The sequence below is a fragment of the Panthera leo genome, chromosome C1 (assembly GCF_018350215.1).
Source record: "Panthera leo isolate Ple1 chromosome C1, P.leo_Ple1_pat1.1, whole genome shotgun sequence".
Taxonomy (NCBI): Eukaryota; Metazoa; Chordata; class Mammalia; order Carnivora; family Felidae; genus Panthera; species Panthera leo.
In genome coordinates this window covers 57,139,492-57,162,368 of record NC_056686.1, presented here as the reverse complement: position 1 = coordinate 57,162,368, position 22,877 = coordinate 57,139,492, and the positions used below count along the sequence as shown (strand labels likewise).

General features: G+C 37.0%; 1 protein-coding gene across 1 annotated transcript in view; it reads right to left on the bottom strand.

Moving 5' to 3' along the window:
• Positions 1-13,635, bottom strand: part of LRRC7 (leucine rich repeat containing 7) — a 564,537-nt gene extending 550,902 nt beyond the window's left edge. Inside the window, exon 1 of the mRNA XM_042951516.1 lies at positions 13,576-13,635. The gene's annotated coding sequence lies outside the window, so the exon portion shown is untranslated. The remainder of the gene's footprint in view (positions 1-13,575) is intronic.
• Positions 13,636-22,877: the final 9,242 nt, after the last annotated feature.

Below are 22,877 nucleotides of genomic sequence, written 5' to 3'. Positions count from 1 at the left end.
GGGAATTAACTCCATGTGGGTAAGATAATTATTTAATGACTTTCATAAGTGATAAAAATTCATAGTGATAGTCACTTGTATCTGCACATTTAAAAACAAATCCAAAGCAAACAAAAATAAGGATACACAAAAACTTTAAGCTATGTTCTGTATTTTACAGAGGAAACGGAAACATTGAAAGCCTACAAAAGAAAGTGGAATAAGATTTCAATTAAGGAAATTTTAATGCTAGCCTAAAACAGTGCTAAAATTCTGAATAAAACATGGCTACTGCAACTGGACCAGGTTTATTTCTTTAAGAAGTTGTTTCTAATTCTGAAGCTGCATATGTGCAGGCACACGTGACAGAGAATGTAAGGGTTGCCATGGTAAGTACACATCTTTTCTTGGACAGTGAAGTATAAAAAAATGTCTAAAGAACTCTCACTTCATAATATGTCATGGAATTTGACTCTGCTTTCCCTACCACAGCATATTATGTGATGCAATGCAGTATAGTACAGAAATAGCCCACATTTTTAAAACTTCAGCCCATTAAGATGGCTAATAAAAAACAAGGAGTGAAAAATGAAATAAGAGAACTCCAGGTTAGATAATTCTATTTAAATGGCGAGACTAGAACACGTTCTACATCCATTAAATTTATAAATAATCACACCTTGGGACATTCCACAGGCCTGAGATACCTCCCTGGGAGTCCAAATGCAAATATGGCTAAACCACCCCTTTCGATACACTTGAGTCCTAGGACTCTTATTTTTAAGGAAAAATAAAATCATTCGAACATCCCTGCTTCTTCATTCTTGCCCCGGTGCGATGAATGATTTTCAGGAAGCAGGGATTTGACCCTCCTCTACTGTCTTTTGCAAAAAGATCTCCTGGTGGTTCTCTTAGAGTAGGTGAAGTCAGCTCAAGACGCCTGGATGGAGGCGTGACATGGGCTGGGGAGGTGACGGAATCTGTTGCGAATAGCAGCAGCAGGTCCTGAGGCGCTGAAGAACTCACGTGTGCAGGGGCTGAAGAACTTTTCTGCCACGTCTCCCGGAAGGAATGCCTCACTTTTAAATAGGAGACTAGCTGGGGCGAGGGGTGGGGCGGGAAGTGGGAGGTAAAAAAGAGAAGTGGGCGGCAGGGGAGAAGATCCAAGCCTCCACCGGTATCTACCTGTGCTTCTCCACCTCCTACTCTCGCCCCTGGTCAACTTTATTATTTTACCTTCTAATAGGAGGACTTAAGCAGCCGGATGCTGAGCATCTCATAGGCTCAGCCTGGAACAAAGAAAATCGAGTTCCTAATACTGTATCTCTCCCGTCGGAGAGATCACGTGTCCTGCTTTCGCTGGAATGCACTCTTCTCGCCCACGCTATAAAAATCTCTATTGTGCTTAGAAATTTTGCCAAGGTTAAAATATGCTGTCATGCGAATTGCTTTTCATCTATCAAAAGAGCTACATTTCAGTGTATACAGGTACACATATTTACGTGCTGACCCATTTACCACTGCAGGTAAATTCAGTGTGTTGAAAGTGTGATGGGAAAGTAATCGAAAAGCGCAGGTGGAGAACCTTTATGTCTCACTGACCCCTCCCCCATCATTTCTAATCCCCTTTGAAGGAGAACTTCGAAAGGAACGTGGGAGTCGCAGATGGTTGCATTCTGAAGCCGATTCCCGGGAGTTGTGAAAGTGACCCCTTCCCTTTTCTGCCTGGCGCTGTGCCCTCTCGCCCAGCCCGTTCGCTTTGTGACTTGGTGGGGAGGAGACAGTGAGGGAGAGGGCGGAGGCGGGTCCTTTATTCAGCCCTGATGGCCAAGAAGTAGTATAATGAAGCAGTTTTGCAGCCATCTCCGTTATGAAGTCACACTATTTTAAAAGGCATTTTGTTCAACCCCTATCCCCTCACCCGCATTCTTGAGTCTGCAAACTGTGAGACTAGAGACCTTCGGGAACCAATCTAATTGTCCATGAGCTAGGATGCCATGATTACCGTAATGTTAATGTGCTTCCCTCCCTCTTTCAATGTAGGATCCGAAACTAGTCCTGCATCCTTAATGACTCTAAGAGGAGGAGGCAAGATGCTGAAGGGGGCCCAGCTCTGGGACTGGGAATCGTGCAGGTTCACCAGCTTCGCCTTGCAACACAAAGGAGATGTGTGGGTAGGAGTTGTCTAGCTTAAGGGGAGAGAGGCATCATTCTCCCTGACTCCCTGGAAAAGCTTTCACTCCATTGCTACCCACTTCTTTCTGTCCTCCAATCTGTCATACTCCTCTTCCCCTCCAGCCCCCCCCCAACAAACCCCACCCTTTCCCTTCAATTCCAAAGGCATAAAGATTTTCTAATTGCATTTGCCAAACAAATGAACACCAAACAGTAATACTACACCTTCCAAGATAAAGGGACAAATGCGACCTTCCACAAGTGTGTGTGTGTGTGTGTGTGCGTGCGCGCGCGCGTGTGTGTGTGCGTGTGTGACACGATCAAACGGGCGCTTCATCCCTCAAACACCTCCAAGAAAAAGCTTACAGGAGATACCCAAGATAATAAAGAGGAGCTAAGACTAACCTCAGCTGCACCAATGGTCCCAGCACCAGCGTCCAACACTGGCTCTTTACCTTTCCTTTTCGCAGTATGTAACCCTTTAGGGTCTCCCGCCAGCCCAGGCCACTCGGTGCTCCCATGCACCCACACAGACAGCACCCATTTCCAAATGCCCCGCAACCTACCACATCCCCGCCGCCTCCGCGGGCCACCTCTCGAGCAGCTCCCTGAGAGCGCTGAAGACTCGTGTCCTCCCCCCACACCCCTCCCCCCGCGGGGGCTTATGTCCCACACCTCGGGCGCTCACGGTCGCCGAGGCCAAAAACCGCAAGGCCCCCGCAGCCCCCACTGGCCACGAAACAAGAGTGTTCTACTCACATCGCCGGCGGGAGAAACTGCCCATGAGGTTCCAGAGAGAGTGAATCGTGCAGCTGCCAAGGCTTATTCCTTAAAGTGTTCGGGGGTCCGCAGTGGAGTGGGCACGAGGGTCCTCGGAGGAAGAGAGGAGGGTGGAGTAGGAGGAGGAAGACGAGGAGAAAGGGGATTCCAGCCAGGTGCCGCGTTAGACCATGATGCCGGTGCCCTTCAGGTGGACGGCTGGAGAGGTTCCGGCGGGAAGCGGCTGAGGGGAAGCCCAAAGCGTCGGCCAGGGAGGCAGGAGCGCATTCACTCCCTTGCCTCCGCCTGCCCTGCGCGCCGCGCTAGCGACCGCAGCAGCAGCAGCAGCGGCGGCGGCGGCGGCAGCGGTGGCGGAGGCGCAGCTACCTCCCCACCCCCAGAAGGCTCCACAGACAATAAATCCCGGGCGGAGAAGAGGCGAGCAGAGAAGGCGAATCGTGCACCCAACTCTAACACACCCTGCCTGCCGCTGGGCAAGAATCCCCGAGGACCCGGCGCAGTGGCGGCTCTAAGGGGCCGAGCGCTCCCGCGTCTGCAGGCGACAGCGGCGGTCCGAGAGGGCGGTTGCAGGTCCCTCCGGCGAGAACCCGCTGCCCAGGGGCTGGGTGTCCGTGGTTTCAAGCCCGAGGTTCTCCTGGAGTGGGGTCCTCCTCCGTGCAGTGGCTCGGCGCACAGGTGCCAGGCTTGGCAGGCGAGGAGGCGCCGCTCGTGGCTCTTGGCTGTGTCTCCCGGCTCTCCCCGCCCCCTCTCTTTTTTCCCACCCCCTTTTCCGACGACACCAGCTGCAGCTGCCTCAAAGTGTGAAAAATGTCAAGGAGATTTTCCAGTGATAAGAGGGGGTGCCCACTTTCACAGCCCTCGGCCCCTTTTTGAGGATCCTCGCCTGCCTCTCTGACCTCTACACACGGGCTCCCCCAAATTGAGAAGAAAAATCCCAGTCCGGCGGAGAACTGAGATGCTCGCCTTCTGCGGGCTTGCTCACAAGCTGCTTTTAGAGAACGGGACAAAAGGCCGAGATCTCTGGGTTCCTCCCGTAGCTCGCGGTGGGCTAGGCAGGTGCTCAAGGAACCGTGCAGGGCAGCGCTCCGCCAACCGCTCCTCCTGCTGCCGGACTGGCCCGTGGCGCTCGAGTGGCGCGGCGCGGCGCGGCGTCCTGCAGCGCGGGCGACTCCGAGGCTGTAGCGGCTCCGGGCCTCTGCGCCTCCCTGAGCGCCCCTGCACCCGCACCAGCTCAGTGACGCTGCGCTCGTGGCTCCGCAGGCTGCTGCTCCTGCTATCTCAGCAAAGAGGCGGCCAGGAGCGCCTCCTCGGGGTTTCCTCCCCCGCCCGCCTTTCCTGCTGCAGGTTGTTGGCTGCCAAGGAGAAAAGTCTCTGCTTGCGGGTCGGTCACTTCACATCAGTCAAGGCAGCGACCTTTGTGCCTGCTCTGACATTTCCTTCTCATTCTGTGGCCAGGGCTGCTACCCTGGGAGTGCGCAAAAAGAGAAGGGGTTTCCCAACTACCCTTCATGGTTTCACCGCCACTCCTCCTGCCATGAGCATACACTCTCACACACACTCCTAGCTCCTTCACATAAAGGCACACACAGACACTTTATTCTCACACACTTCTCTTTAAACTCTTATAAGCAGCAATATGTTAAGAAACATACTGATGAAGTTAGTACTATTTTTAGACTTCTATTTTATTCTTTAAACCCATCTGATGAATTCTCTTTGAAACTGGATTTGTTATCCTGGAATCATTCTTTTGTGCAATATAGGCTATAGGGTTTTTTTGTTTCCTCCACATGGAAGAGAAAGAATCTCCATTTCCTAAGAATACAGTCAGGCTGCATGGCATTCAATTGCCACTCTGGGGTGGATGTAAACTCAGAGTTTGCTAAAAAGAAAATGCACTTGCTTATATTCTTAGATTTGCAATGCTAAAATCTTCAAGGTCAAAAACCTTCCTGGCTGCTGGGATTAGCTAGGAAGATACTTCGGAGATTGACATCTAATCTGCAGAGTACCAAGAATGAGGATTATTTCCCACTTTACCTGGGCCATGAAGGTGGGCTGACTTTTAAGGACACCTTCCCAGTATTCGATATCATTTGCATATGGAAGAGAGAATATGTTTTAAAAAGTCAGATCATTTTTAAAATGTATTATAAAACACCACAGAGAAACAGTTCTGAAATGGCAAGGAGATGGAAAAAGAATGTTAAAATGACAAATTTTTGAATTGACCTCTGTGGAGCTCTATTCTTTTCCACCCATAGTTTTGTCCTTGTAAACATATTACCACATCTCAGTGTCTCAGCTGGATGCAGTGAGATGAAAAATTTTAGGTACTGATTGAAAATATAAAAAACTAACCTCACACAACAATTATACAATTGTGCAGTCTTTTATAAACTTCCAGGGTTTTTTTGATATAGTTTACACAGAATTTTCACTTTCCTAAGAGTACTTGGTGGATAATGTTATCTACACTTACAGGAAGGGTACAAAGGCTCAACTCAGAAAGGTCCCCAGGTGCCTTGTATTTGAACTCAGAATTTCTTATTTTTCCTCTAGGATTCATTCTCTTGTACCAAAATATTTGACAAAAATCATTCTACTTAAAATCATAATTGACTATAAGTAACTGCTTACATACCCACCAATAAAGTCCCTAACTCAAAACAAACTTGTTCCTTCCCAATAGGGAGACAGATGTTTTGAAACTCCAAATTAAAAACTGATGATGTCCTTTTAATATACTTCAAACTATATATCCTCCTTTTCCTTTTATTTTATCCTCAAACCTTGATTTCAGGTTATAAAGACCCAAATGGATAAAAGTTTTTATATAGTACAGATGGGATGTAGTACCTATGGTTTTTAACAAACATGATTTTAGCATTTAAAAAAAGAAAAGGAGGGAGATGAATATTTTCTGTAGAAGAGGCTTTGGATACTATGGCCTATTTTTTTTCCTAAGATTTATGAATCCTGAACAAATGTGGCTACCTTCACTATTTAAACAATGAGGCACACTGAAGAGATGTCAATGCTTTCATAGAATTATGGAACTATTGAAATGCAAATACAGGTGCTGTATTTAAACTCCAAGTTGTTCTGTCATCAACCCTCTGGAAATGCAGATGACTGTGTGATAATTGGAAAAAGATGAATGAATACCCTTAGGCTGTCACTCAAGCAGAGGTCTAAAAGCAGAAATAACAACAATTTCAAAAATTAGATTGAGGTAGTTTTACCAGATTAGCCATTCAGATTACATGTATGAAAGACTAGACATCACCCCTATAAAATTTTGTAAATTGTTAATCAATCCCTTTTACTCACACTACTACAATTTTTGAAATGATAATCTATTCCCAGGATTAAATTCCTAGAGAATAAAGACATATTGTGATGTTAAACAATCAAGTGCCAACTATCTTCCTAATATTTCTCTTTGGAGGCCTGAAATGTCACCCTTGTCTTAAAAGATTTCCTCTCTGGCAATTCCTCATTAAAGTAAAACTACTATGGGAAGCACAACACTTTTAGCTTTACCAACTGTTAATAGCTTAGTTAGATACTGGTCGTTGGGAAAATAGACAAACATGTTTAAAATTTGAAATAGCTGGAGGAGTTTGGTAGTTATTTTTACTTTTTTACTATCATTTATGAGAGTCTCCCTTGAACCACATCTCGGTAGTTCTTGGTATTATCAGATATTTTCACGTTCTCTAGTCTTAGGGTTGTGAAATGGTTATTTCATTATGGTTTAAATGCATAATTTCCTGGTTACGTAATAGATTGAGCACCTTTTCATAGGTTTATTAATAATAATGATCAGTATCAGTGGGGTACAAGAAGGATAGGAAGTGCTGCATTGTTGTGGTTACCTTTTGAAAAGCTGGGGAGAAGCTCTGAATAGGAAGTAGGAATCATTAAAATTCTTCCTCAAATTAGTTACATGGCCTTTACCGTGAAACTAATCTCTCAGATTAACAACCTGTTCTAGCTAAAGTGAATGCTTCTTTGTTGTGGTTTTTAATCTATCTGGATAATTATTTTTAAACATTAATTTGCATATTTAAGGTAACAAAATACAATGAACACTGATGTACTTACCGCACACCTGAGGAGGAAAAGAGTGAAGCTTCCTCTCTCATTCTTCTATTTCTGCCTCCTCACCCCTCAGAGGTAACCTCATTCCTAAATTTTGTGTTTATTTATACCTTTGCACATAAATAAATCTCACGCACTTTTACTGCTAATGATGTTTTTGCATTGCTTTGGAAATTTAATCCTTATATAAATAATATAATGTAGTATGCATTCTTTTGCAACTTGCTTTTGATATTTTAAAATATGTTGTGTTTCTAAGAATAATTGATCTTCATAGGTGTCACTCTAGTTCACTAATTTTACTGCTGTATGATAGTTGATTGGATAAATTTATCATATTCACATTCTGATGACAATTTTTGCTTTCATAAGTGATGTGAACATGTTTGTTTTTATCTCTTTTTATCTCTTTATGTATGTGTATGAGAGTTTTTCTAGTTTACATATCACCTACAAGTAGACTTCTTGGGTTGTAGAATATATTCAATATTAAATTCTTTTGAGTTTACTTCTTTACTATCATTTATGAGAGTCTCCTTTGAACCACATGTCTTTAGTTCTTGGTATTATCAGATATTTTCACATTCTCTAGTCTTAGGGTTGTGAAATGGTTATTTCATTATGGTTTAAATGCATAATTTCCTGGTTACTTAATAGATTGAACATCTTTTCATAGGTTTATTAATAATCCACATTTCCAGTTTGAATTTCTTGGTTTATATACCTCACTCATTTCAATTTTGGGGGAGTGTGTGTGTGTGTGTGTGTGTGTGTGTGTGTGTGACCTGCTCTCTAATCCTTTGTCAGTTATTTTTCACCTTTAATTATCACTCTTAATATGGTTAATATGTTTTTTTATGTTATTTATTTTATTCATTTTGAGAGAGAGAGAGAGAGAGCATGTGAGCACAAGGGAGGGGAAGAGAGAGGGAGAGCAGAGAAAGGGAGAGAGAGAGAGAGAGAGAGAGAGAGAGAGAGAGAGAAGGGTAAAGATAGTCCCAAACAGGCTCCATGCTATCGGTGCAGAACCTGATGCGGGGCATGATCCTTCAGATGATGACCTGAACTAAGATCATGACCTGAGCTGAGATCAAGAGTTGGATGCTTAACCAAATGAGCCATGCAGGTGCCCTTAACATGATGTTTTTATGAAAAGAAGTTTTAACTTAGTATTATTAACTTTATCAGCATTTTCCTTTATGATATATGCTGTGCATTTAATTTAACAAAACCTTTGCTATCCCAACATTAAAAATACCTTTTTTCTATACTATATTCCAAAAGCTTCATAATTTTAATGTTTTACTTTCAGACTTTAAACCATCTGAAATTGATTGTGTATATGGTGTGAGGTAAGGGCTCAATTTTTGTTTCCATTTTTTTCCTCATGAGAAACTGATGCCTCCTCTATCATATACCAGCTTATTGGTCAATTTTTGGCCTGTGCATTTGGTTCCATCTGTCTTGCTATACTGTCTCAATTAAAAGCTGTTCTAAATTGCTGTCATTTCATAATCGATACTGATATATAGGAAGAACATGGCATCTCGTCTTGTTCTTCTTTAAAATGTCTTTGACTTTTCTTCATCCTTTCTTTTGGGATATCGATTTATAAGCATGGTATAGATCCATGAGAGCTTCTTTAATGTTTTTCACACCACAGATATCTTGATAACAGATGTGAAAGCCCAAGACCTTGCTCTGTCTAGTGCTGTATAAAATTGGCAATTCTCTCTCATAAGCAGTTCAGACTAAATGTGTCATGCCAGTAGTCTAACAGGAAGGTTATCTTAGATAACATGTGAGGAAAAAGACCAACTGACAGGAATAAAATCTCTTTTTAAAAGCAATGCATGTGAGTTATCTAACATATTATGCATAAAAATTTATTGAGAACATCTTTGTTATCTCTAGGTAGTTTCATATCTATGTACAAAATTTAAAATACACTTTTCATTCTAACATTTATATTTGTAGTTGAAGCATCCTAAAGGTCTTTATGATTCTACAATTGTATAGTCGTATGTTCTTAAATTTTATTATAGTACATTATTATTAATTGAAGAAAGAATTATAAAAACAGGTAGGAAATTGATGTCTTTCCCAGCAAAGTTTTTTTTTTTAATACAACTATAAGCTACTGAAGAACTTCCATTGGTTTGCAAATATAGGAATTCAAACTGCATAACCAGCCAGAGTTCAGAAGATTACATGTACACACAATCCAGATCATATATAACACTCTACTTCCCTTAAGATGATATAATCCTTTAATCTAAAGAATCTGTGCAATGCTAATTTTTTTTTCTATGCTAAACCAGGTTTTCTATGTAGAAATGCTAATTATCTTTCCTTAGAAGTTAGGACAAAAAAAAAATTCATTGTTATTTTTCTGCTTTGTGCTTTGTCCTATCTTCAGATGGATAACTGAAAAATTAGCTACCATTAAGTTTTTTCAAGTTTTCCTTTATCAAATACCTGCTAGAATAGTGCCTTGCTATGGTCAATATTATGAAGTTATATTGGCCCATCTGTAATTGTTTTCTTATATAACACAAGTCTTGGACTTCAATTATAGTATCATGAATTTGCTCTGGTCCAGAAAAATAATTCCTAGGAAAGAACAGTTTTCCATTCAATGATGAGAAAATAGACATAGCCAGAAAAAAATATTATGAGTATGTTTTTGTTATGTAAGGTAACATCTAAAGAGAGATGGAAATGTTGAAGGTAAATTTAAATAGAATTAAATCCTAATTTAATTATAGAAAGATATATCAAGCTGTGACAACTTTGGTAATTTTGTTTTATAAGTTTTTTTCTCTTTTTCAGTCTGCACAATCTTGTCAGTCTATTTGCCTGAGAAAATAGTCAAATGGTGGTGCCAAACAATTTGATGAGTTGATTAAATTACTTATTTTTAGTAAAAGCAGCATGGAATGGGTGAGACATCTTATGTAGTCAGGAGCCAAGCATTTTTTGGTTAGGTCTCACTATTTTGTTTACTTCAAGGCCAAAGAAATGCCTTTCAGTACATAAATCATACTAGACTATTTCAGTATGTTTCAGAATGGTAATATTTAGCATGGAATATAGCCAAAGTTCAAAATAGAGTCTTGATACTATTGATTAATAAGAATAACTTCCTATTGTATGGATTTTATTTGATAACATTTTATTTCAGTGAATTTTTCTCCCTAACAGTTTTCACCTGATATCTTACAATATGTAATTATAAAAACTCAAATTCCAAAATTTTATGTTAGATTAAAATCTTTCTTACACCTTATTTTTCAACAATAATCTAACTAGTATACAATTCAAAGTTGATGGTTATTATTCCTCAGTATCTTGTAGATATTACTTCATGGGTTTTGGTGTTCATTGTTGCTGCTGAAATATTTGCCCTCAATATAACTGCCATTTATTTGTAGACAATCATTTCTTTCATTCTTGCTATTAGGTATTTTCTTTTTGTCTGTGAGTACTGATGTTTTTAGGAATGGTTTCCTTTCTTTTATTTCCTAGATTTTATCTAATGTTATTTCCTTTATTATTTTTTATGCTGCTATGAATTAAAAATTCATTTTGGAAAAACAATGAGGGCTTTCTCTGGATATATTTTGCCTCTCCATCATTGCCTATCCTGTTTCCTTATCTTCCATGTCTCTTAACCACTCTTTAACATTTTTTCCTTTCATCTGTCTGTGCTACATTTTGTGTAAATTTGTGTGCTTTTTCTCCCAGTTGACTAATTCTTCAATTATCTAATGTAATATTTAACCCATGATTATGTTTTTAATCTCACTAACTATATTTATATTTCAAAATCTATTTTATGTATCAAAATTTTCTGATCTTTTCTGAAAGTGTCATGTTTCTTACTGCTTTTGATTCCTTCTTTTATATTACATTGTGTCTACTTGTGTTAATATCTGAAGTTCAAGGGGTCTAATTTGGGGTGCTGACTTATTTTCTTATTCAGGATGGTATATCACCTTGGATTCTGAGCTCATTTTCAGTTAGATGTTACATGTGGAAATAATGTGAACCTTGGTCTGAAGATGTTTTGTTCCAAGAAGGATCTATATTTGTTTTTTCAGGTGCCCTGAAGAGCTAGCTACCCAGATAACTTCTATGGGTTTCCCAGGCCACCCAAATAAGTCCCAAGTGATCAAAAGGAGATGGCTGTGATGATAAATTCTCAGAGAAAGACTTTCTTCTCCACTCAGAGCCAAGAGTGAAGCAGATAATGTACCTTGTAATCCCTGTTTACCAGGGGTAGATAATTTTAAATTAACCTTTTAGTAAAAATGTAGGTCTTCATGTGTTTCCCACCTTCTAAATAGAGGTCTCAGTTAACTCCCATCTTTCTCTTTTTTTTAATTTTTTTTAATGTTTATTTAGTATTAAGAGACAGAGCGTGAATAGGGGAGGGGCAGAGAGAGAAGGAGACACAGAATCCCAGGCAGGCGCCAGGCTCTGCGCAGTCAGCACAGAGCCGGATGCAGGGCTTGAACTCACAAACCACAAGATCATGACCTGAAGCAAAGTCAGACGCTTAACCAACTAAGCCACCCAAGCGCCCCTAACTCCCATCTTTCGTAAACAAAAGGTCTAGTATCCTATTTAGCTGCCTGTTAATAGGCACATTCTAGATTACTAAGTGGCATAATGCCTTCAGAGGAGTTAAATATTTAATGCTTCTTCTTCTTCTTCTTTTTTTTTAAAGTAATCTCTACGCCTAATGTGGTGCTTGAACTCAGAACCACAGGATCAGGAGTCATATGCTCTACCAACCAAGCCAACCAGGCAACGTACCCTCTCAACTTTTTTCTTTTTTTTTTTAATTAAATGCTACTTATCACTATAATTTTCTGTTTTCTCTTAATTTTTGACCTCTAAGAAATTATCTTATTTTTGGAATTTCTCTGTCTGCAAAATAATAAATAAAAGCAGTTTGTTATTTTGCTCCAGCATTTCTAGATATTTTGTTCAAGTATTTTCATGATATTTAGGCTGCCATACTTTGGAAGTGGAACTAATTTATCTGTTTACAGGACAATTTTTGAGGTGATATTTTCGTTGCCAAAATGTTGAAGTTAGCTGAAATAGCATTTGTTTACTTCTTTTTTGTAGAGCATGCTATTATAAGTGGTAGCAGTGGGTATGAGCTTTGCCACCATGATGTTACAAATGATAGTGCGGTGACTTTACGACTGATAGATTTTAGGTAAAATAAACAAAAACACATTTAGTTATTTTTTGATTTCCCTAATATATTTTCAGGGTTAGTGTAGGCACAAATCTCTTTCAATACCAGTTATCTTCATCAGTTAGATAATGAACACGTTCTACTAAATGAAATTTATTATTATTATTATTATTATTATTACAGGTCCAACTATGAGATAGCATTCAGTTATTATTTGATTAAAGCCAACTCCCCTGATAGCAGTATCGCAAACAACTTGAATCACGAACGGTGTTTATCTACCAATTAAAGGTTTAAATATGAGACGTAAAAGAAAAAAACATGCAAATTTAGCCCCGTTTGGAATACATGGACTCTTTGATAAAGATATAGCAGTGAATTCAGTAATCTAGAAAATTATGGAAGAAAAAGAGACTAGTAACAACATAGCATTGTTAAAGAAAAGAACATATTAAATATTACCGAATTGTTTCTCTGACAGACATTTTTATATTTTCATTCTTTTCCGATCATAGAAGAAATATATATTTACTGTTAAAATCCCAGGAAATGCAGAAGTTTTATGAAGTAAAATATTAAAATGCTCTATAACCTCTTCCCTTGAAATAACTACATTTATTTATTACAATGATGTATCCTTCTGAATTTTTCTCAGCATATAGTAATATACAACTATATTATTAATTTTATCCTGCAGAAAGGTATTCTTACTATGTATGTTGCCTTATAACATGCTCTTTGCTTATAACATATAGTGAAATATCCTTCTATTTCAGTTTCAATATAGTAATCTCCTTTTCTCTTAGGATTTATAGAATCCCACTCCATGGATATACCATAATTTATGCAACCTCTTTCCTATTAATGCTATTGGGGACTTGTAATTTTTTCACCATTGTAACAATTTTGTGATGCATTTCCATGTACACATGCATTTGTATTCTTATGTGAGAATATATAGCATATATTTTTTGAAATATTGATAAACTAAACATTTTATAATAATATAAATATATATTAATAATAATATAAAATATAGTCATATTGTAATTGTTATAGTATTACTGAAAATAATAATATGTAAAAATTGATAGATGGTACCAAAATCCCTCTCAAAAATGTTAAACTAATTCATGTTGTCATAAATTGTGCATCACAATTCTTGTTTTTTCACACCACTGTTGATCTTGGGTATCAGTCATCTTTTAAACCTTCCCAATCTAATAGACAAGCACATTTCATTACTTGCATATCTGCAATAATTATTAAATTGAGGTTAAGCATGTCTTCTTATGAAATTTGAAATGCAGAGGGTTTACCTTATTACTTGTAAGTGGATAAGATGGTCTCATTTCATCCTATCTTCTAACTGTGGCAAGAAAATAACCAGGAATAAGATAACAGTACAGAAATCAAAATCTTCCCTACAGAAAATCAGTTTTTAGTTAAATCCCATGAGACTTTAGGGGTAAAAGGAAAAGTGTTGAAGTTCTTTCAATTCATTACATATCCCCACAATCCCAACCCCCAGCTCCTTCTCATTTCTCTACCAAGAGAAAGGTCACAGATCTGAGAATGTCTGATATCCTCCTGGATTTAAACCACATCAATAAACTAACCTTCACCTAGTTGACTGAAAGGAATGTTTTAGTGTTCAGACAGGAATTTGGCCATTACACAGATATTGCCAAAGGGTTTTTGATAACCTTATTCTTCCTACCAGACACTGACAGTTCACATTGTGTAATCTTCAAGCTCAATAGCATTTTCCTAGTTTCATTGTCTGAAAATGCCATAGACTGCTATCTCTGAGCATGGATCACTTAGTGTATTTGTTCCTGCATAGGAAGAGAAAATTAGATATAATTCACTGTCAGTCATTTTGTCTTAAGCTTGATATTTCAAATAAAAATGAGTAGCATTTGTTTCTATACAGTTTCTGTATGTACAAGGCATTTAAAAAACAAGTAAGAATTTGGGAAGGTTGAGAATAAATAGATAATATGAAAATCATTATGAATATAATTTATTTATAGTATTAAACCTGCAACGGTGTGTTTTGTTTTGTTTACTTTCATTATATAAATGATTTTGGATGAGTATATTATCTTCTAAAGCCTAATAAGGTATTATAATGTTAAATGCATATCTAAAATAACCAGGAAGATTTTACCATTGCTATTTAACCTTTATGTATTGTATTCTTTAAATATGTCAAGATAATATTCCTGTTTCTCTAAAGTACACACCTGGATAACTTAAGATTTCTATGCTTATGGTAACATTAAATTTAAAGAGATTATTTTACTTCCCCAGAAATAACTCAACATTTTATATAGGTAGCAGAGTTATTACATTAAAAACTCCTTAATTTAAAATTGAAGTTGCTGGCTTATACTACCCACAATGTGTGCTTAAGTGTCTTTGTAATTACAATCTGTACCAAAATCATTTTACAAAAAAATTCCTTTTTATACTTTCACCATTTTTATGCCCTCTAATACACCTATTTTTTTTTTTTTTTGGAAATTACGTTGTTAGCTGATTTTCATAAAAACGACCACGAAATTAAAACTTTGAATTCTGTTTCCAAATTCTACTTCATACTAAAGGTATGGTTAATTGTGTAAAATGACGTTCAACACATTTAATGCAAAACGCTTTAAGTGTTTTAAGGAGAATATAAATGACGGTATCACGGCTCCCGGATCAGCATGGGCATTTGAGTCTCTCAGAGAATAGGAAGAAGGTAAAAATGTCTATTCAATTAATGAGGTTTATTCAACAATGTGTACAGTTGATACCAGTATCTGTTACCTTGCCCCATTATGATGCCGAGAATTTGCAACCAGAAGGTAGACTCCATTTTAAAGTTGTTGTTTTCCAGGAAGGAGTCTATTATTTGCACCTCCAGCCAGCTGCTCTGCGATGCACCACCTCCAGACACCTTTTCTCTGATGATGCCACCACAAGAGCTTAAAGATTTTTTTTTTCCATAAATTGCATAACTTCTCTCTCAGGCAAAGTAAATCAAAGTGCAACACAGATAAGGTTTGAAACATATGCAAAGCAACAATAACAACAAACAAACATGGGCAGAACATGTGCATATACCTTCACTCTTCCTCCTTCCCATCTTTGTCCTACTTTCCTCATGACATAGCAGGGCAGTCATGCAAGTTTTTTTCTTTTATAAACTACATCCATTATGGATGTGTCTATCAATTCCTGCCTCTAAATTCTCATGACCTTTCACAATGAAGATGAAATAGACCAAGTCTCTGGCTTCTAAGAGCTTAAAGTCCAGTAAGTTCACATAGATGGTATTTGAAAAACTCCTAACTAAAATGGACTACTGGATTCTCTCCTTTCCAGTAACATAAAACTGAATAAATAATACACCCCTTTCCAGAAGCATTGGAGATAAGGAAATCTTTTTTTTATTAATTTACTTTATCTGATGGTCTATTCTATTTAAGCAAACTAAATAATATTTAATACAGTGTTTACCCAGTGCAAGGGTCTATGGATAACATAGAAAGGTAGAGTGAAATCCTTTGACATGTATTCACACATACACACAAACACACTCATATGTATATATATACATATATATATAAGTTATTTATAATTCTTATTATTTTCTAGGATGTGATGATTCATTACAACTGAATAAATGTATTATTATTGTTATTTTTCTGAGGTATTGGAGCTGGGTATAAGAGCTGAGTGTAGAAGCTCATACTGAATATATTATTCTGCAAGTAAAGTGGGCAGTGGCAGTGTTGACAATGGATAGAAAGGGGAAATCAAAGAAGGTAGAGGCTAGGATATTGGCCACCATTTGGAGCAGGATTATAGAAGATATACCAGGGAATGAGATAGTTTGGGGAAGAAAATCAGATGGTGAGATTATGGGAGTCAAATGCCAACATATGAGTCAGCTACATGACTCCATCAAATCTTCACAAATGGGGCTAGATTGAGGAAATGCTGGTTGTATTTAGATTTCTCATAACAAGCAATGGGGGAATCTACTTCTGGAGAGGGGAAAAGTGTCATATCAGCCTATGAGGATGACCCTCTTACATTTGAAAATGTAAGTAGTAATTTATGAAAGAACACAACAACTTCTGAAAGAATACATTAACGGGAAGTATTTTATGACTTCAGACAAGGGTGGTCAGGAAATTCTTCATATAGAAGGGAAGATTTCTAAGCCTTTGCAAATTTGTGTCGAAAACCACCCACTGCTAAATAGTAATCCAAGCAACAGTTTCCTACATACCTCACAAATCTCAGGAGATCTTAAAGCTCCTTAGGAGAGCAGGCTTGTGTGCACCTGTAGAGAATATACATAACAGAATTTATGTTCTGGAGAATATGAGAATATGTTCCAGCCCTGTTCTTAGCCTAGGCAGTAGAAACTAATTATGATTATTGTACATGGGGACAAGTGTCTATCATAGAAATCATTATTAACCTCTCAAACTCTGGCATCAAGCATTTCCTTTAAAGGTTTTGGCACCTCCCTGTCTATATTATGCGACAGAGAAGAAAACTGAGTCTTTTTTTTCTTTTGGAGTTCTCAGAAAGGTATGTTATGAACTTAAGACATGGTCTCTTAAATTACATTCTTATAATTGATCCAAGCAACCACAAAATATTTGTAAAAGAATATGGAAACAGCTTGAAATAACAGCTAAGTTTATTAGGTACTATCCTCACTAAAGTATTACTTAAGTATGAAGTATTATCGTTACTAAAACTTAATATTCTTGGACTATATTTGTATAGTCCTGGGTCCTAATTATACTCTTTATTGCCCTCTTGAACTATGAATATTCACATACCCGTTTTCAATATCTTGGTAACTTGGATGTTTTTATAGTCCTGGACTTATACACAAGCTGAAATAAGACAGATTTCAAGGAACCCAAACTTCTCCTCTGCCATACAAAATTAATTAACAAATAAAAAAATTCCTGACGATACACTAGAGAAAGTTACCAAGTGGAAGTAACTGGTTATGAGGTTAAGAATAAGACATTGAAGTCAGGCAACTCTATGTTCTGCTTCTGGTTCTGCTAATTATTGCCCAAATTTTGGCATTAAAAAAAATGCCAGTGCCTCAATGTCTCCCTTTATAAAATGAAAATGATATCTAATTGTCTATATTATATGAATATTAAATAAAACCATACCTGAAAAGGGCTTAGTGGCTGCGTGAGATAGGGATTTATAAATTATTGTTATTTATTTATCATTAACTTACATATATATATGTTAATTCAGTGTAGGAGTAAAATTAATTCCTTTTGTACAAGAAGCATTATAACTACAAATAATGACTGCCTTTCCCATTAGAGTATAAGTGTTATGCAGGCAGGGATGTTTATCGTATTTACGATCCCATACCTATAAGTCTTAGAGCATGGATGTCATTGAACTGTACATGTTTACTTATTGGGTGCATATGTATCATCTGGGGAATTTTTATGGAACTTTTAATGGTCCCAAACCAAATTTGGAAAACCGCTTATCTACAGAGGGTCAATCAGATATTCAGACTATGACTAAACAAATTTGTGAAATTTCACTGAATCCTGCTTTGGTTCATATGAAGGAGGAGCCACGTTTGTGGCCATCTGTTCATGATAAAAATACTAATGGAAGTCAACTCAGTGATTTGGATTTATTCTCTTATTTTTATGAGCAGTGATTTGCTCATTGTAAATGATAAGTAAGATTTAATCTTGTGATCTAATAGAGAATAAAAGCATTGATACAAGGAAAAGAATGATAAGGACCATTAAAGAAGTACCACTAAGAAAGTACCATCAAAATGTACTGTGAATGCTCAAGTGGGGAAATATTTAATTATTAATTATAAAAAGTAATTACTAATAACTGATTAATACATTTGGTAAATAAATCCTTATATGATCTACACATTTGTTCTCCCATGATCTCTTGATTTTATTCTCGACTTACTATCCTTTCTGACAATTCTGTGTTGTAGATAGAATTATTTTTAGGTAGAAGAATCACTGAAAACTTCTTACGAGAGCCAGAACTTGAATAAGATTTAGAAGCAAGAGAAGGATATCTGGAGAATAAGATAAAAAAGACTACATTTCACAATTAAAAATACTCTTTAAGAATTCTTATGCATTTCACCATATAATTAGAAAGAAATATTATCTATGTGATTGTGATTATTATTTGGATAGTTCAGGTGTATTTTTCATTCATTTGTGCTTGCAATTCTCTAACTTCTGCTCCATGAGCATGTGACATCACAAATAGTCCTGAATGCACTTTGCATGACTTTTTCCTCTTCCAAACTTTTCCTTCAGCTTCTCTATTGCCTGAACGATTTCTTAACAGTAAAGTAGTATATAGCTCTGATTTTAAAGTAAATCAGTTTCATATGTTCAAATTGTATTTAAAATATTCCAAGAAAAGTAATAACCAGAGAGTGGTATGAAGGAGTGATCAGTCATGTTAGGCACGAGTGTTACCTGTTTTAAAAATCAAAATCAAGTTTTCAAATGTGATTAAATAGGTTTCACTGTACTGTGAGCTCCTTGAGATCACAAGCTTTTATCTTTCCATTGCCTGGCATGTAGTACATCCTCATTCAATCTTTGCTTGATGAATATTTGTAGTGTTAATACAGATTAATTACTGAGTAGTAGAAAATGGAGAAGTTGACGTTGAATAAGGTTATGAATTCTTTCATTTATTCCTTCAACAAAAACTAGCTCAGTTCTAACAATTGTTCAAGAATTGTTCCTGGTATTGGAGATAAAATAGTGAAGACCAGGCTCTGACTGTCCTCAAGGAGATTCCAGGCCAGCAGGAAAAAAGCACATTGAGCTACCGTTTAACACTTCTTGTGGCAAGTGCTATGAAGGAGAAAGCACCAGAAGCAAATGACAGGAGGATGTTTCTGATTGTAAAGCTGACATTAAAGTTAAACTTTTTCTTTTTTAATGCTTATTCATTTTTGAAAGACAGAGAGAGACAGAGCACAGCAGGGGTGGGGCAGAGAGAGAGAGAGAGGGGGGACACAGAATCTGAAGCAGGCTCCAGGCTCCAAAGCATAAAGCCTGATGCGGGGCTCGAACTCACAAAACGTGAGATCATGACCTGAGCCGAAGTCAGATGCTTAACTGACTGAGCCACCCAGGAGCCCCTAAAGTTAAACTTTTTAAAATGTTCTTCTAAATATAGCAAAGAATATAAATATAGCTTATTGTAAGAACTAAGAGCAGACTCAGAATAAATAACACAAAAAATTTAAACAGGAAAACTTACGCTGAACAGTTTCTCCTTTTCCCTGATAAGATTTAGGTAAGATTTTTTAATATTTGAAGGAACATGTTTTAAAACTAAGGGAACCTGAAGAATTCGGGAATGAGGAGGGTAATGAAATGGACTGGTTCTGAACATCATTATATTCCTAAAGCATGTGGCACTATGCTTTACATGCAATATATGCTCAAAAAAGTGTTAAGATACTAAATTAATTAATTGATCTATAAGAGTAAGACAAGATGATGGATTAAAAGACATGTAGAAGAGACTACCAAAGTTGGATTATTTTAATTAGGGACTAGGAGGGAATTTAGAAAGAAATGATATGATAATGACTTGGACAAAGGGATTTGTATTTCTTTTAAATCTTGTTCTTTAACACCTCAGTTTGTTCAGATATTACTTCTAATGTGTCCTTAGCTAACTTAAGCTAGATGAGGCTGAGGATTAGTGCTGGGCCAGAAGGATATTAAAAAATATATAAAAAATAAAAATAAACTCTACTTATCTAACTGTTATCAATGTAGATTACAACTGAACTACTCTTCATTAGAACTCTCATTTGCGATTAGGCATTTTTTAAATTTTTAAGTGAAAATGTCATTAAAAAAAAATATATATATATATATACATATATATATATACATTACTTGTTAAATCACAAAGTGTCGAATTCACTGGATTAGGTCACCTTTTTTATTATAGGTGACTCATTTGTAGAGACACTGATTTTCCTGCTACTCCTCTCCCCTCCCTTGGTTTGTGTTAACAGCCTGCTTGTTTTCTGAAGTAAGTGAAAACAAGTCTGATTTTCCAGAGGTAAGTTGTAGGTTTTGGTGGGAGTAAAGTTGTTTAGAAGAAAAAGGGCTAAATTGCATCTCATTTAGGAGATGGAAAGGTATAGATATTGTTGGTTGCCTATGCTCAGCCATTATCTTCTTCCACTTATTAACCCAGATGATCTGAAGCCACTTTTAGTTGTGCATTGTCTAACCTGAAATCAAAATCATTCTAACTGATTAATGGGGAGTTAGTGTGGATCTGGTGTAAAAGAAATTATGCAGTTAGTTTATAATTTAATCTATTGATATAGTATTCTTGTCACACAATGAATATTATATAGAAAACATAGTATACATTTTGAATAAAACAGTAACATCCTTGGATAGCCATCAATATAATACTTAGTTTGATATAATATTATTCTCAAAGTTCTCAAAAGTGCTGAAAAGATAAATTTGTTAAAGCACTAGCAATTGTAGTTAAAAAGCAAATCTGTTGGTGCAGTATCATAAATTATTATTGCTATAAAAAACATAAAGCCAAAGTTTGAAAAGACTTTGTCTGAGGCCTGAATCAATCAGCCAGATAGGTGGGGACGGTGTTCCAGACAAATGGAAGAACATGAACATCGGTTGCCCTGCAAATTATTCCTCATGGCAAGAAAGCAACAGATGAAGGTCAAAAATCTATAACATTCTACTTAATGGGAAGTTTGAGAATAAAATATAGCTATCTTATTGCACTTAGAATGCTTTTGGCTACAGAGATCAGAAAGTAGGACTCCAATTAGTTTAAACAATAAGGAAAGTAATTTGCTCAGATATGAGCTCCAGATGGAGAGAAGTTCTCAGGGGTGGTTGGCCTAATATGTCAAGAGCCTTACCAAAAACCCAGGTTCTTTCTATATCCTTACTCATAGGCACCCTAGATGACTGGGTGTTTGCCAGTAGTTACTGAAGCTGTATTCTTTCTTGTCCATATGCAGACATGGGATGAGAGGAATAAAGGCTTTTTGTGACTCTGTTTTAAATGTTAGGAATCATTTTTCTAGAAACTACTTCCAAACTTCTCTCTGGTTCTTACTGGCTTGACTTGAATCTCTTGCCCATTCTTCATAACTCTAGACAAGGGGGAATGGGACTCTTAAAATAATCAGGACTATCCCAGAACTAGGAGGTAGGGACATTTTTTTCTGAGCCATGTGAGCTGCTGGGAAGGGCTATTATACCCGAATAAAAGTGAGGCTCTAAGAGGAAGAAAGAAGAGACAGATGGGTTAGAATAAGCAACAAAGAAGCCAATTACTTTTTATTCACCAAAAGTCTACTACATTCAGGTGTAGTAGTAGAAATTTTATTCAGTAAATTATTTAATTACTATATTACCTACAAATCAAAATGGTATTCTATGAGGGGAAAAGTAGTTTTTTTCAGCTCATAACTTAAACGATTATATAAGTCCTTTTCTTGATACACATACATTTTATTGCTATGCAGAAGTATTCTGGAATACTTCATATTTTTGTCACACAGAATATACTTTAAAAAGTATATTGAAAGGTTGGGATTTATTTCAATAATTTTTATTACTTTATCAATAATGGCCTTAAGTAAAACTGCAATTATTATTTTTAAGAGTCTGAGTACTATTTTTTAATTATTATTTAATGTAAGTGTGGGTAAATACAACAACTGACAGTACAGTTTGGTGCCACTGTCCTGATTCTTGCTACGAAGTAGGCAATTTTACCCACCATTCTCTTTGCACCGTCAGTGTAAATTTTAACATAGTGAGTAAATAGTGAATAGATCAAATAATGTCTTATTATTATAAAAATATTTCTGTCCTAATGGATTCCTTATAAAAGCTTTAAGGCTATCCAGAGGTCTACAGACCCGTCTAAGAATCACTGGTCTGTAGAAACATTGTAAAGTCAGCCAATTAAGTTACAAATTCAGCTTAGTTTTTAAAAAAATCGCAACCTTGCTCTCTTCTTGGCACCATGGTAGGTGTTAGGGCAGAAAAGGGTGTGTAGTGTAATGTTCCTACTCTTAAGAAGCAGGCACATTGAAGCATGATTCTAGGCCTGGGAGCAGAATTGTGCACAGATAACTGCCTTTCTTTCTCACTCATCTTCACTCTTCTGGCTAGTCAGGGGGTTGCTTTTTATTAAAAACACAACAACAAGAACAACAACAAACAACAAAACCTACTTTAAATTTTCAAAGATTACCTAGTTGTAACAGATTTTAGTTTAAGTTAGTCCCTTATGATGAATGCTGTTTTTCATAGTTTTGCATCCTTCCTTTGGTCTTCCCCAAAATGGCATTTGGAATTCTAGGGGAGAATACTGTGTCCTTGTGGTGCTACCAGTAGAGAAAAGGTGCTTCATATCCATTGGGTAATGGGGTGTCTTTTTTGAACTCTGTACTGATTATTTCCTTGTCTATTTAGTCATTGCTTTTTTAACTGACATTGTGACCAAGTGGAAATTATGTTTTCCCTGAGCTTAACTA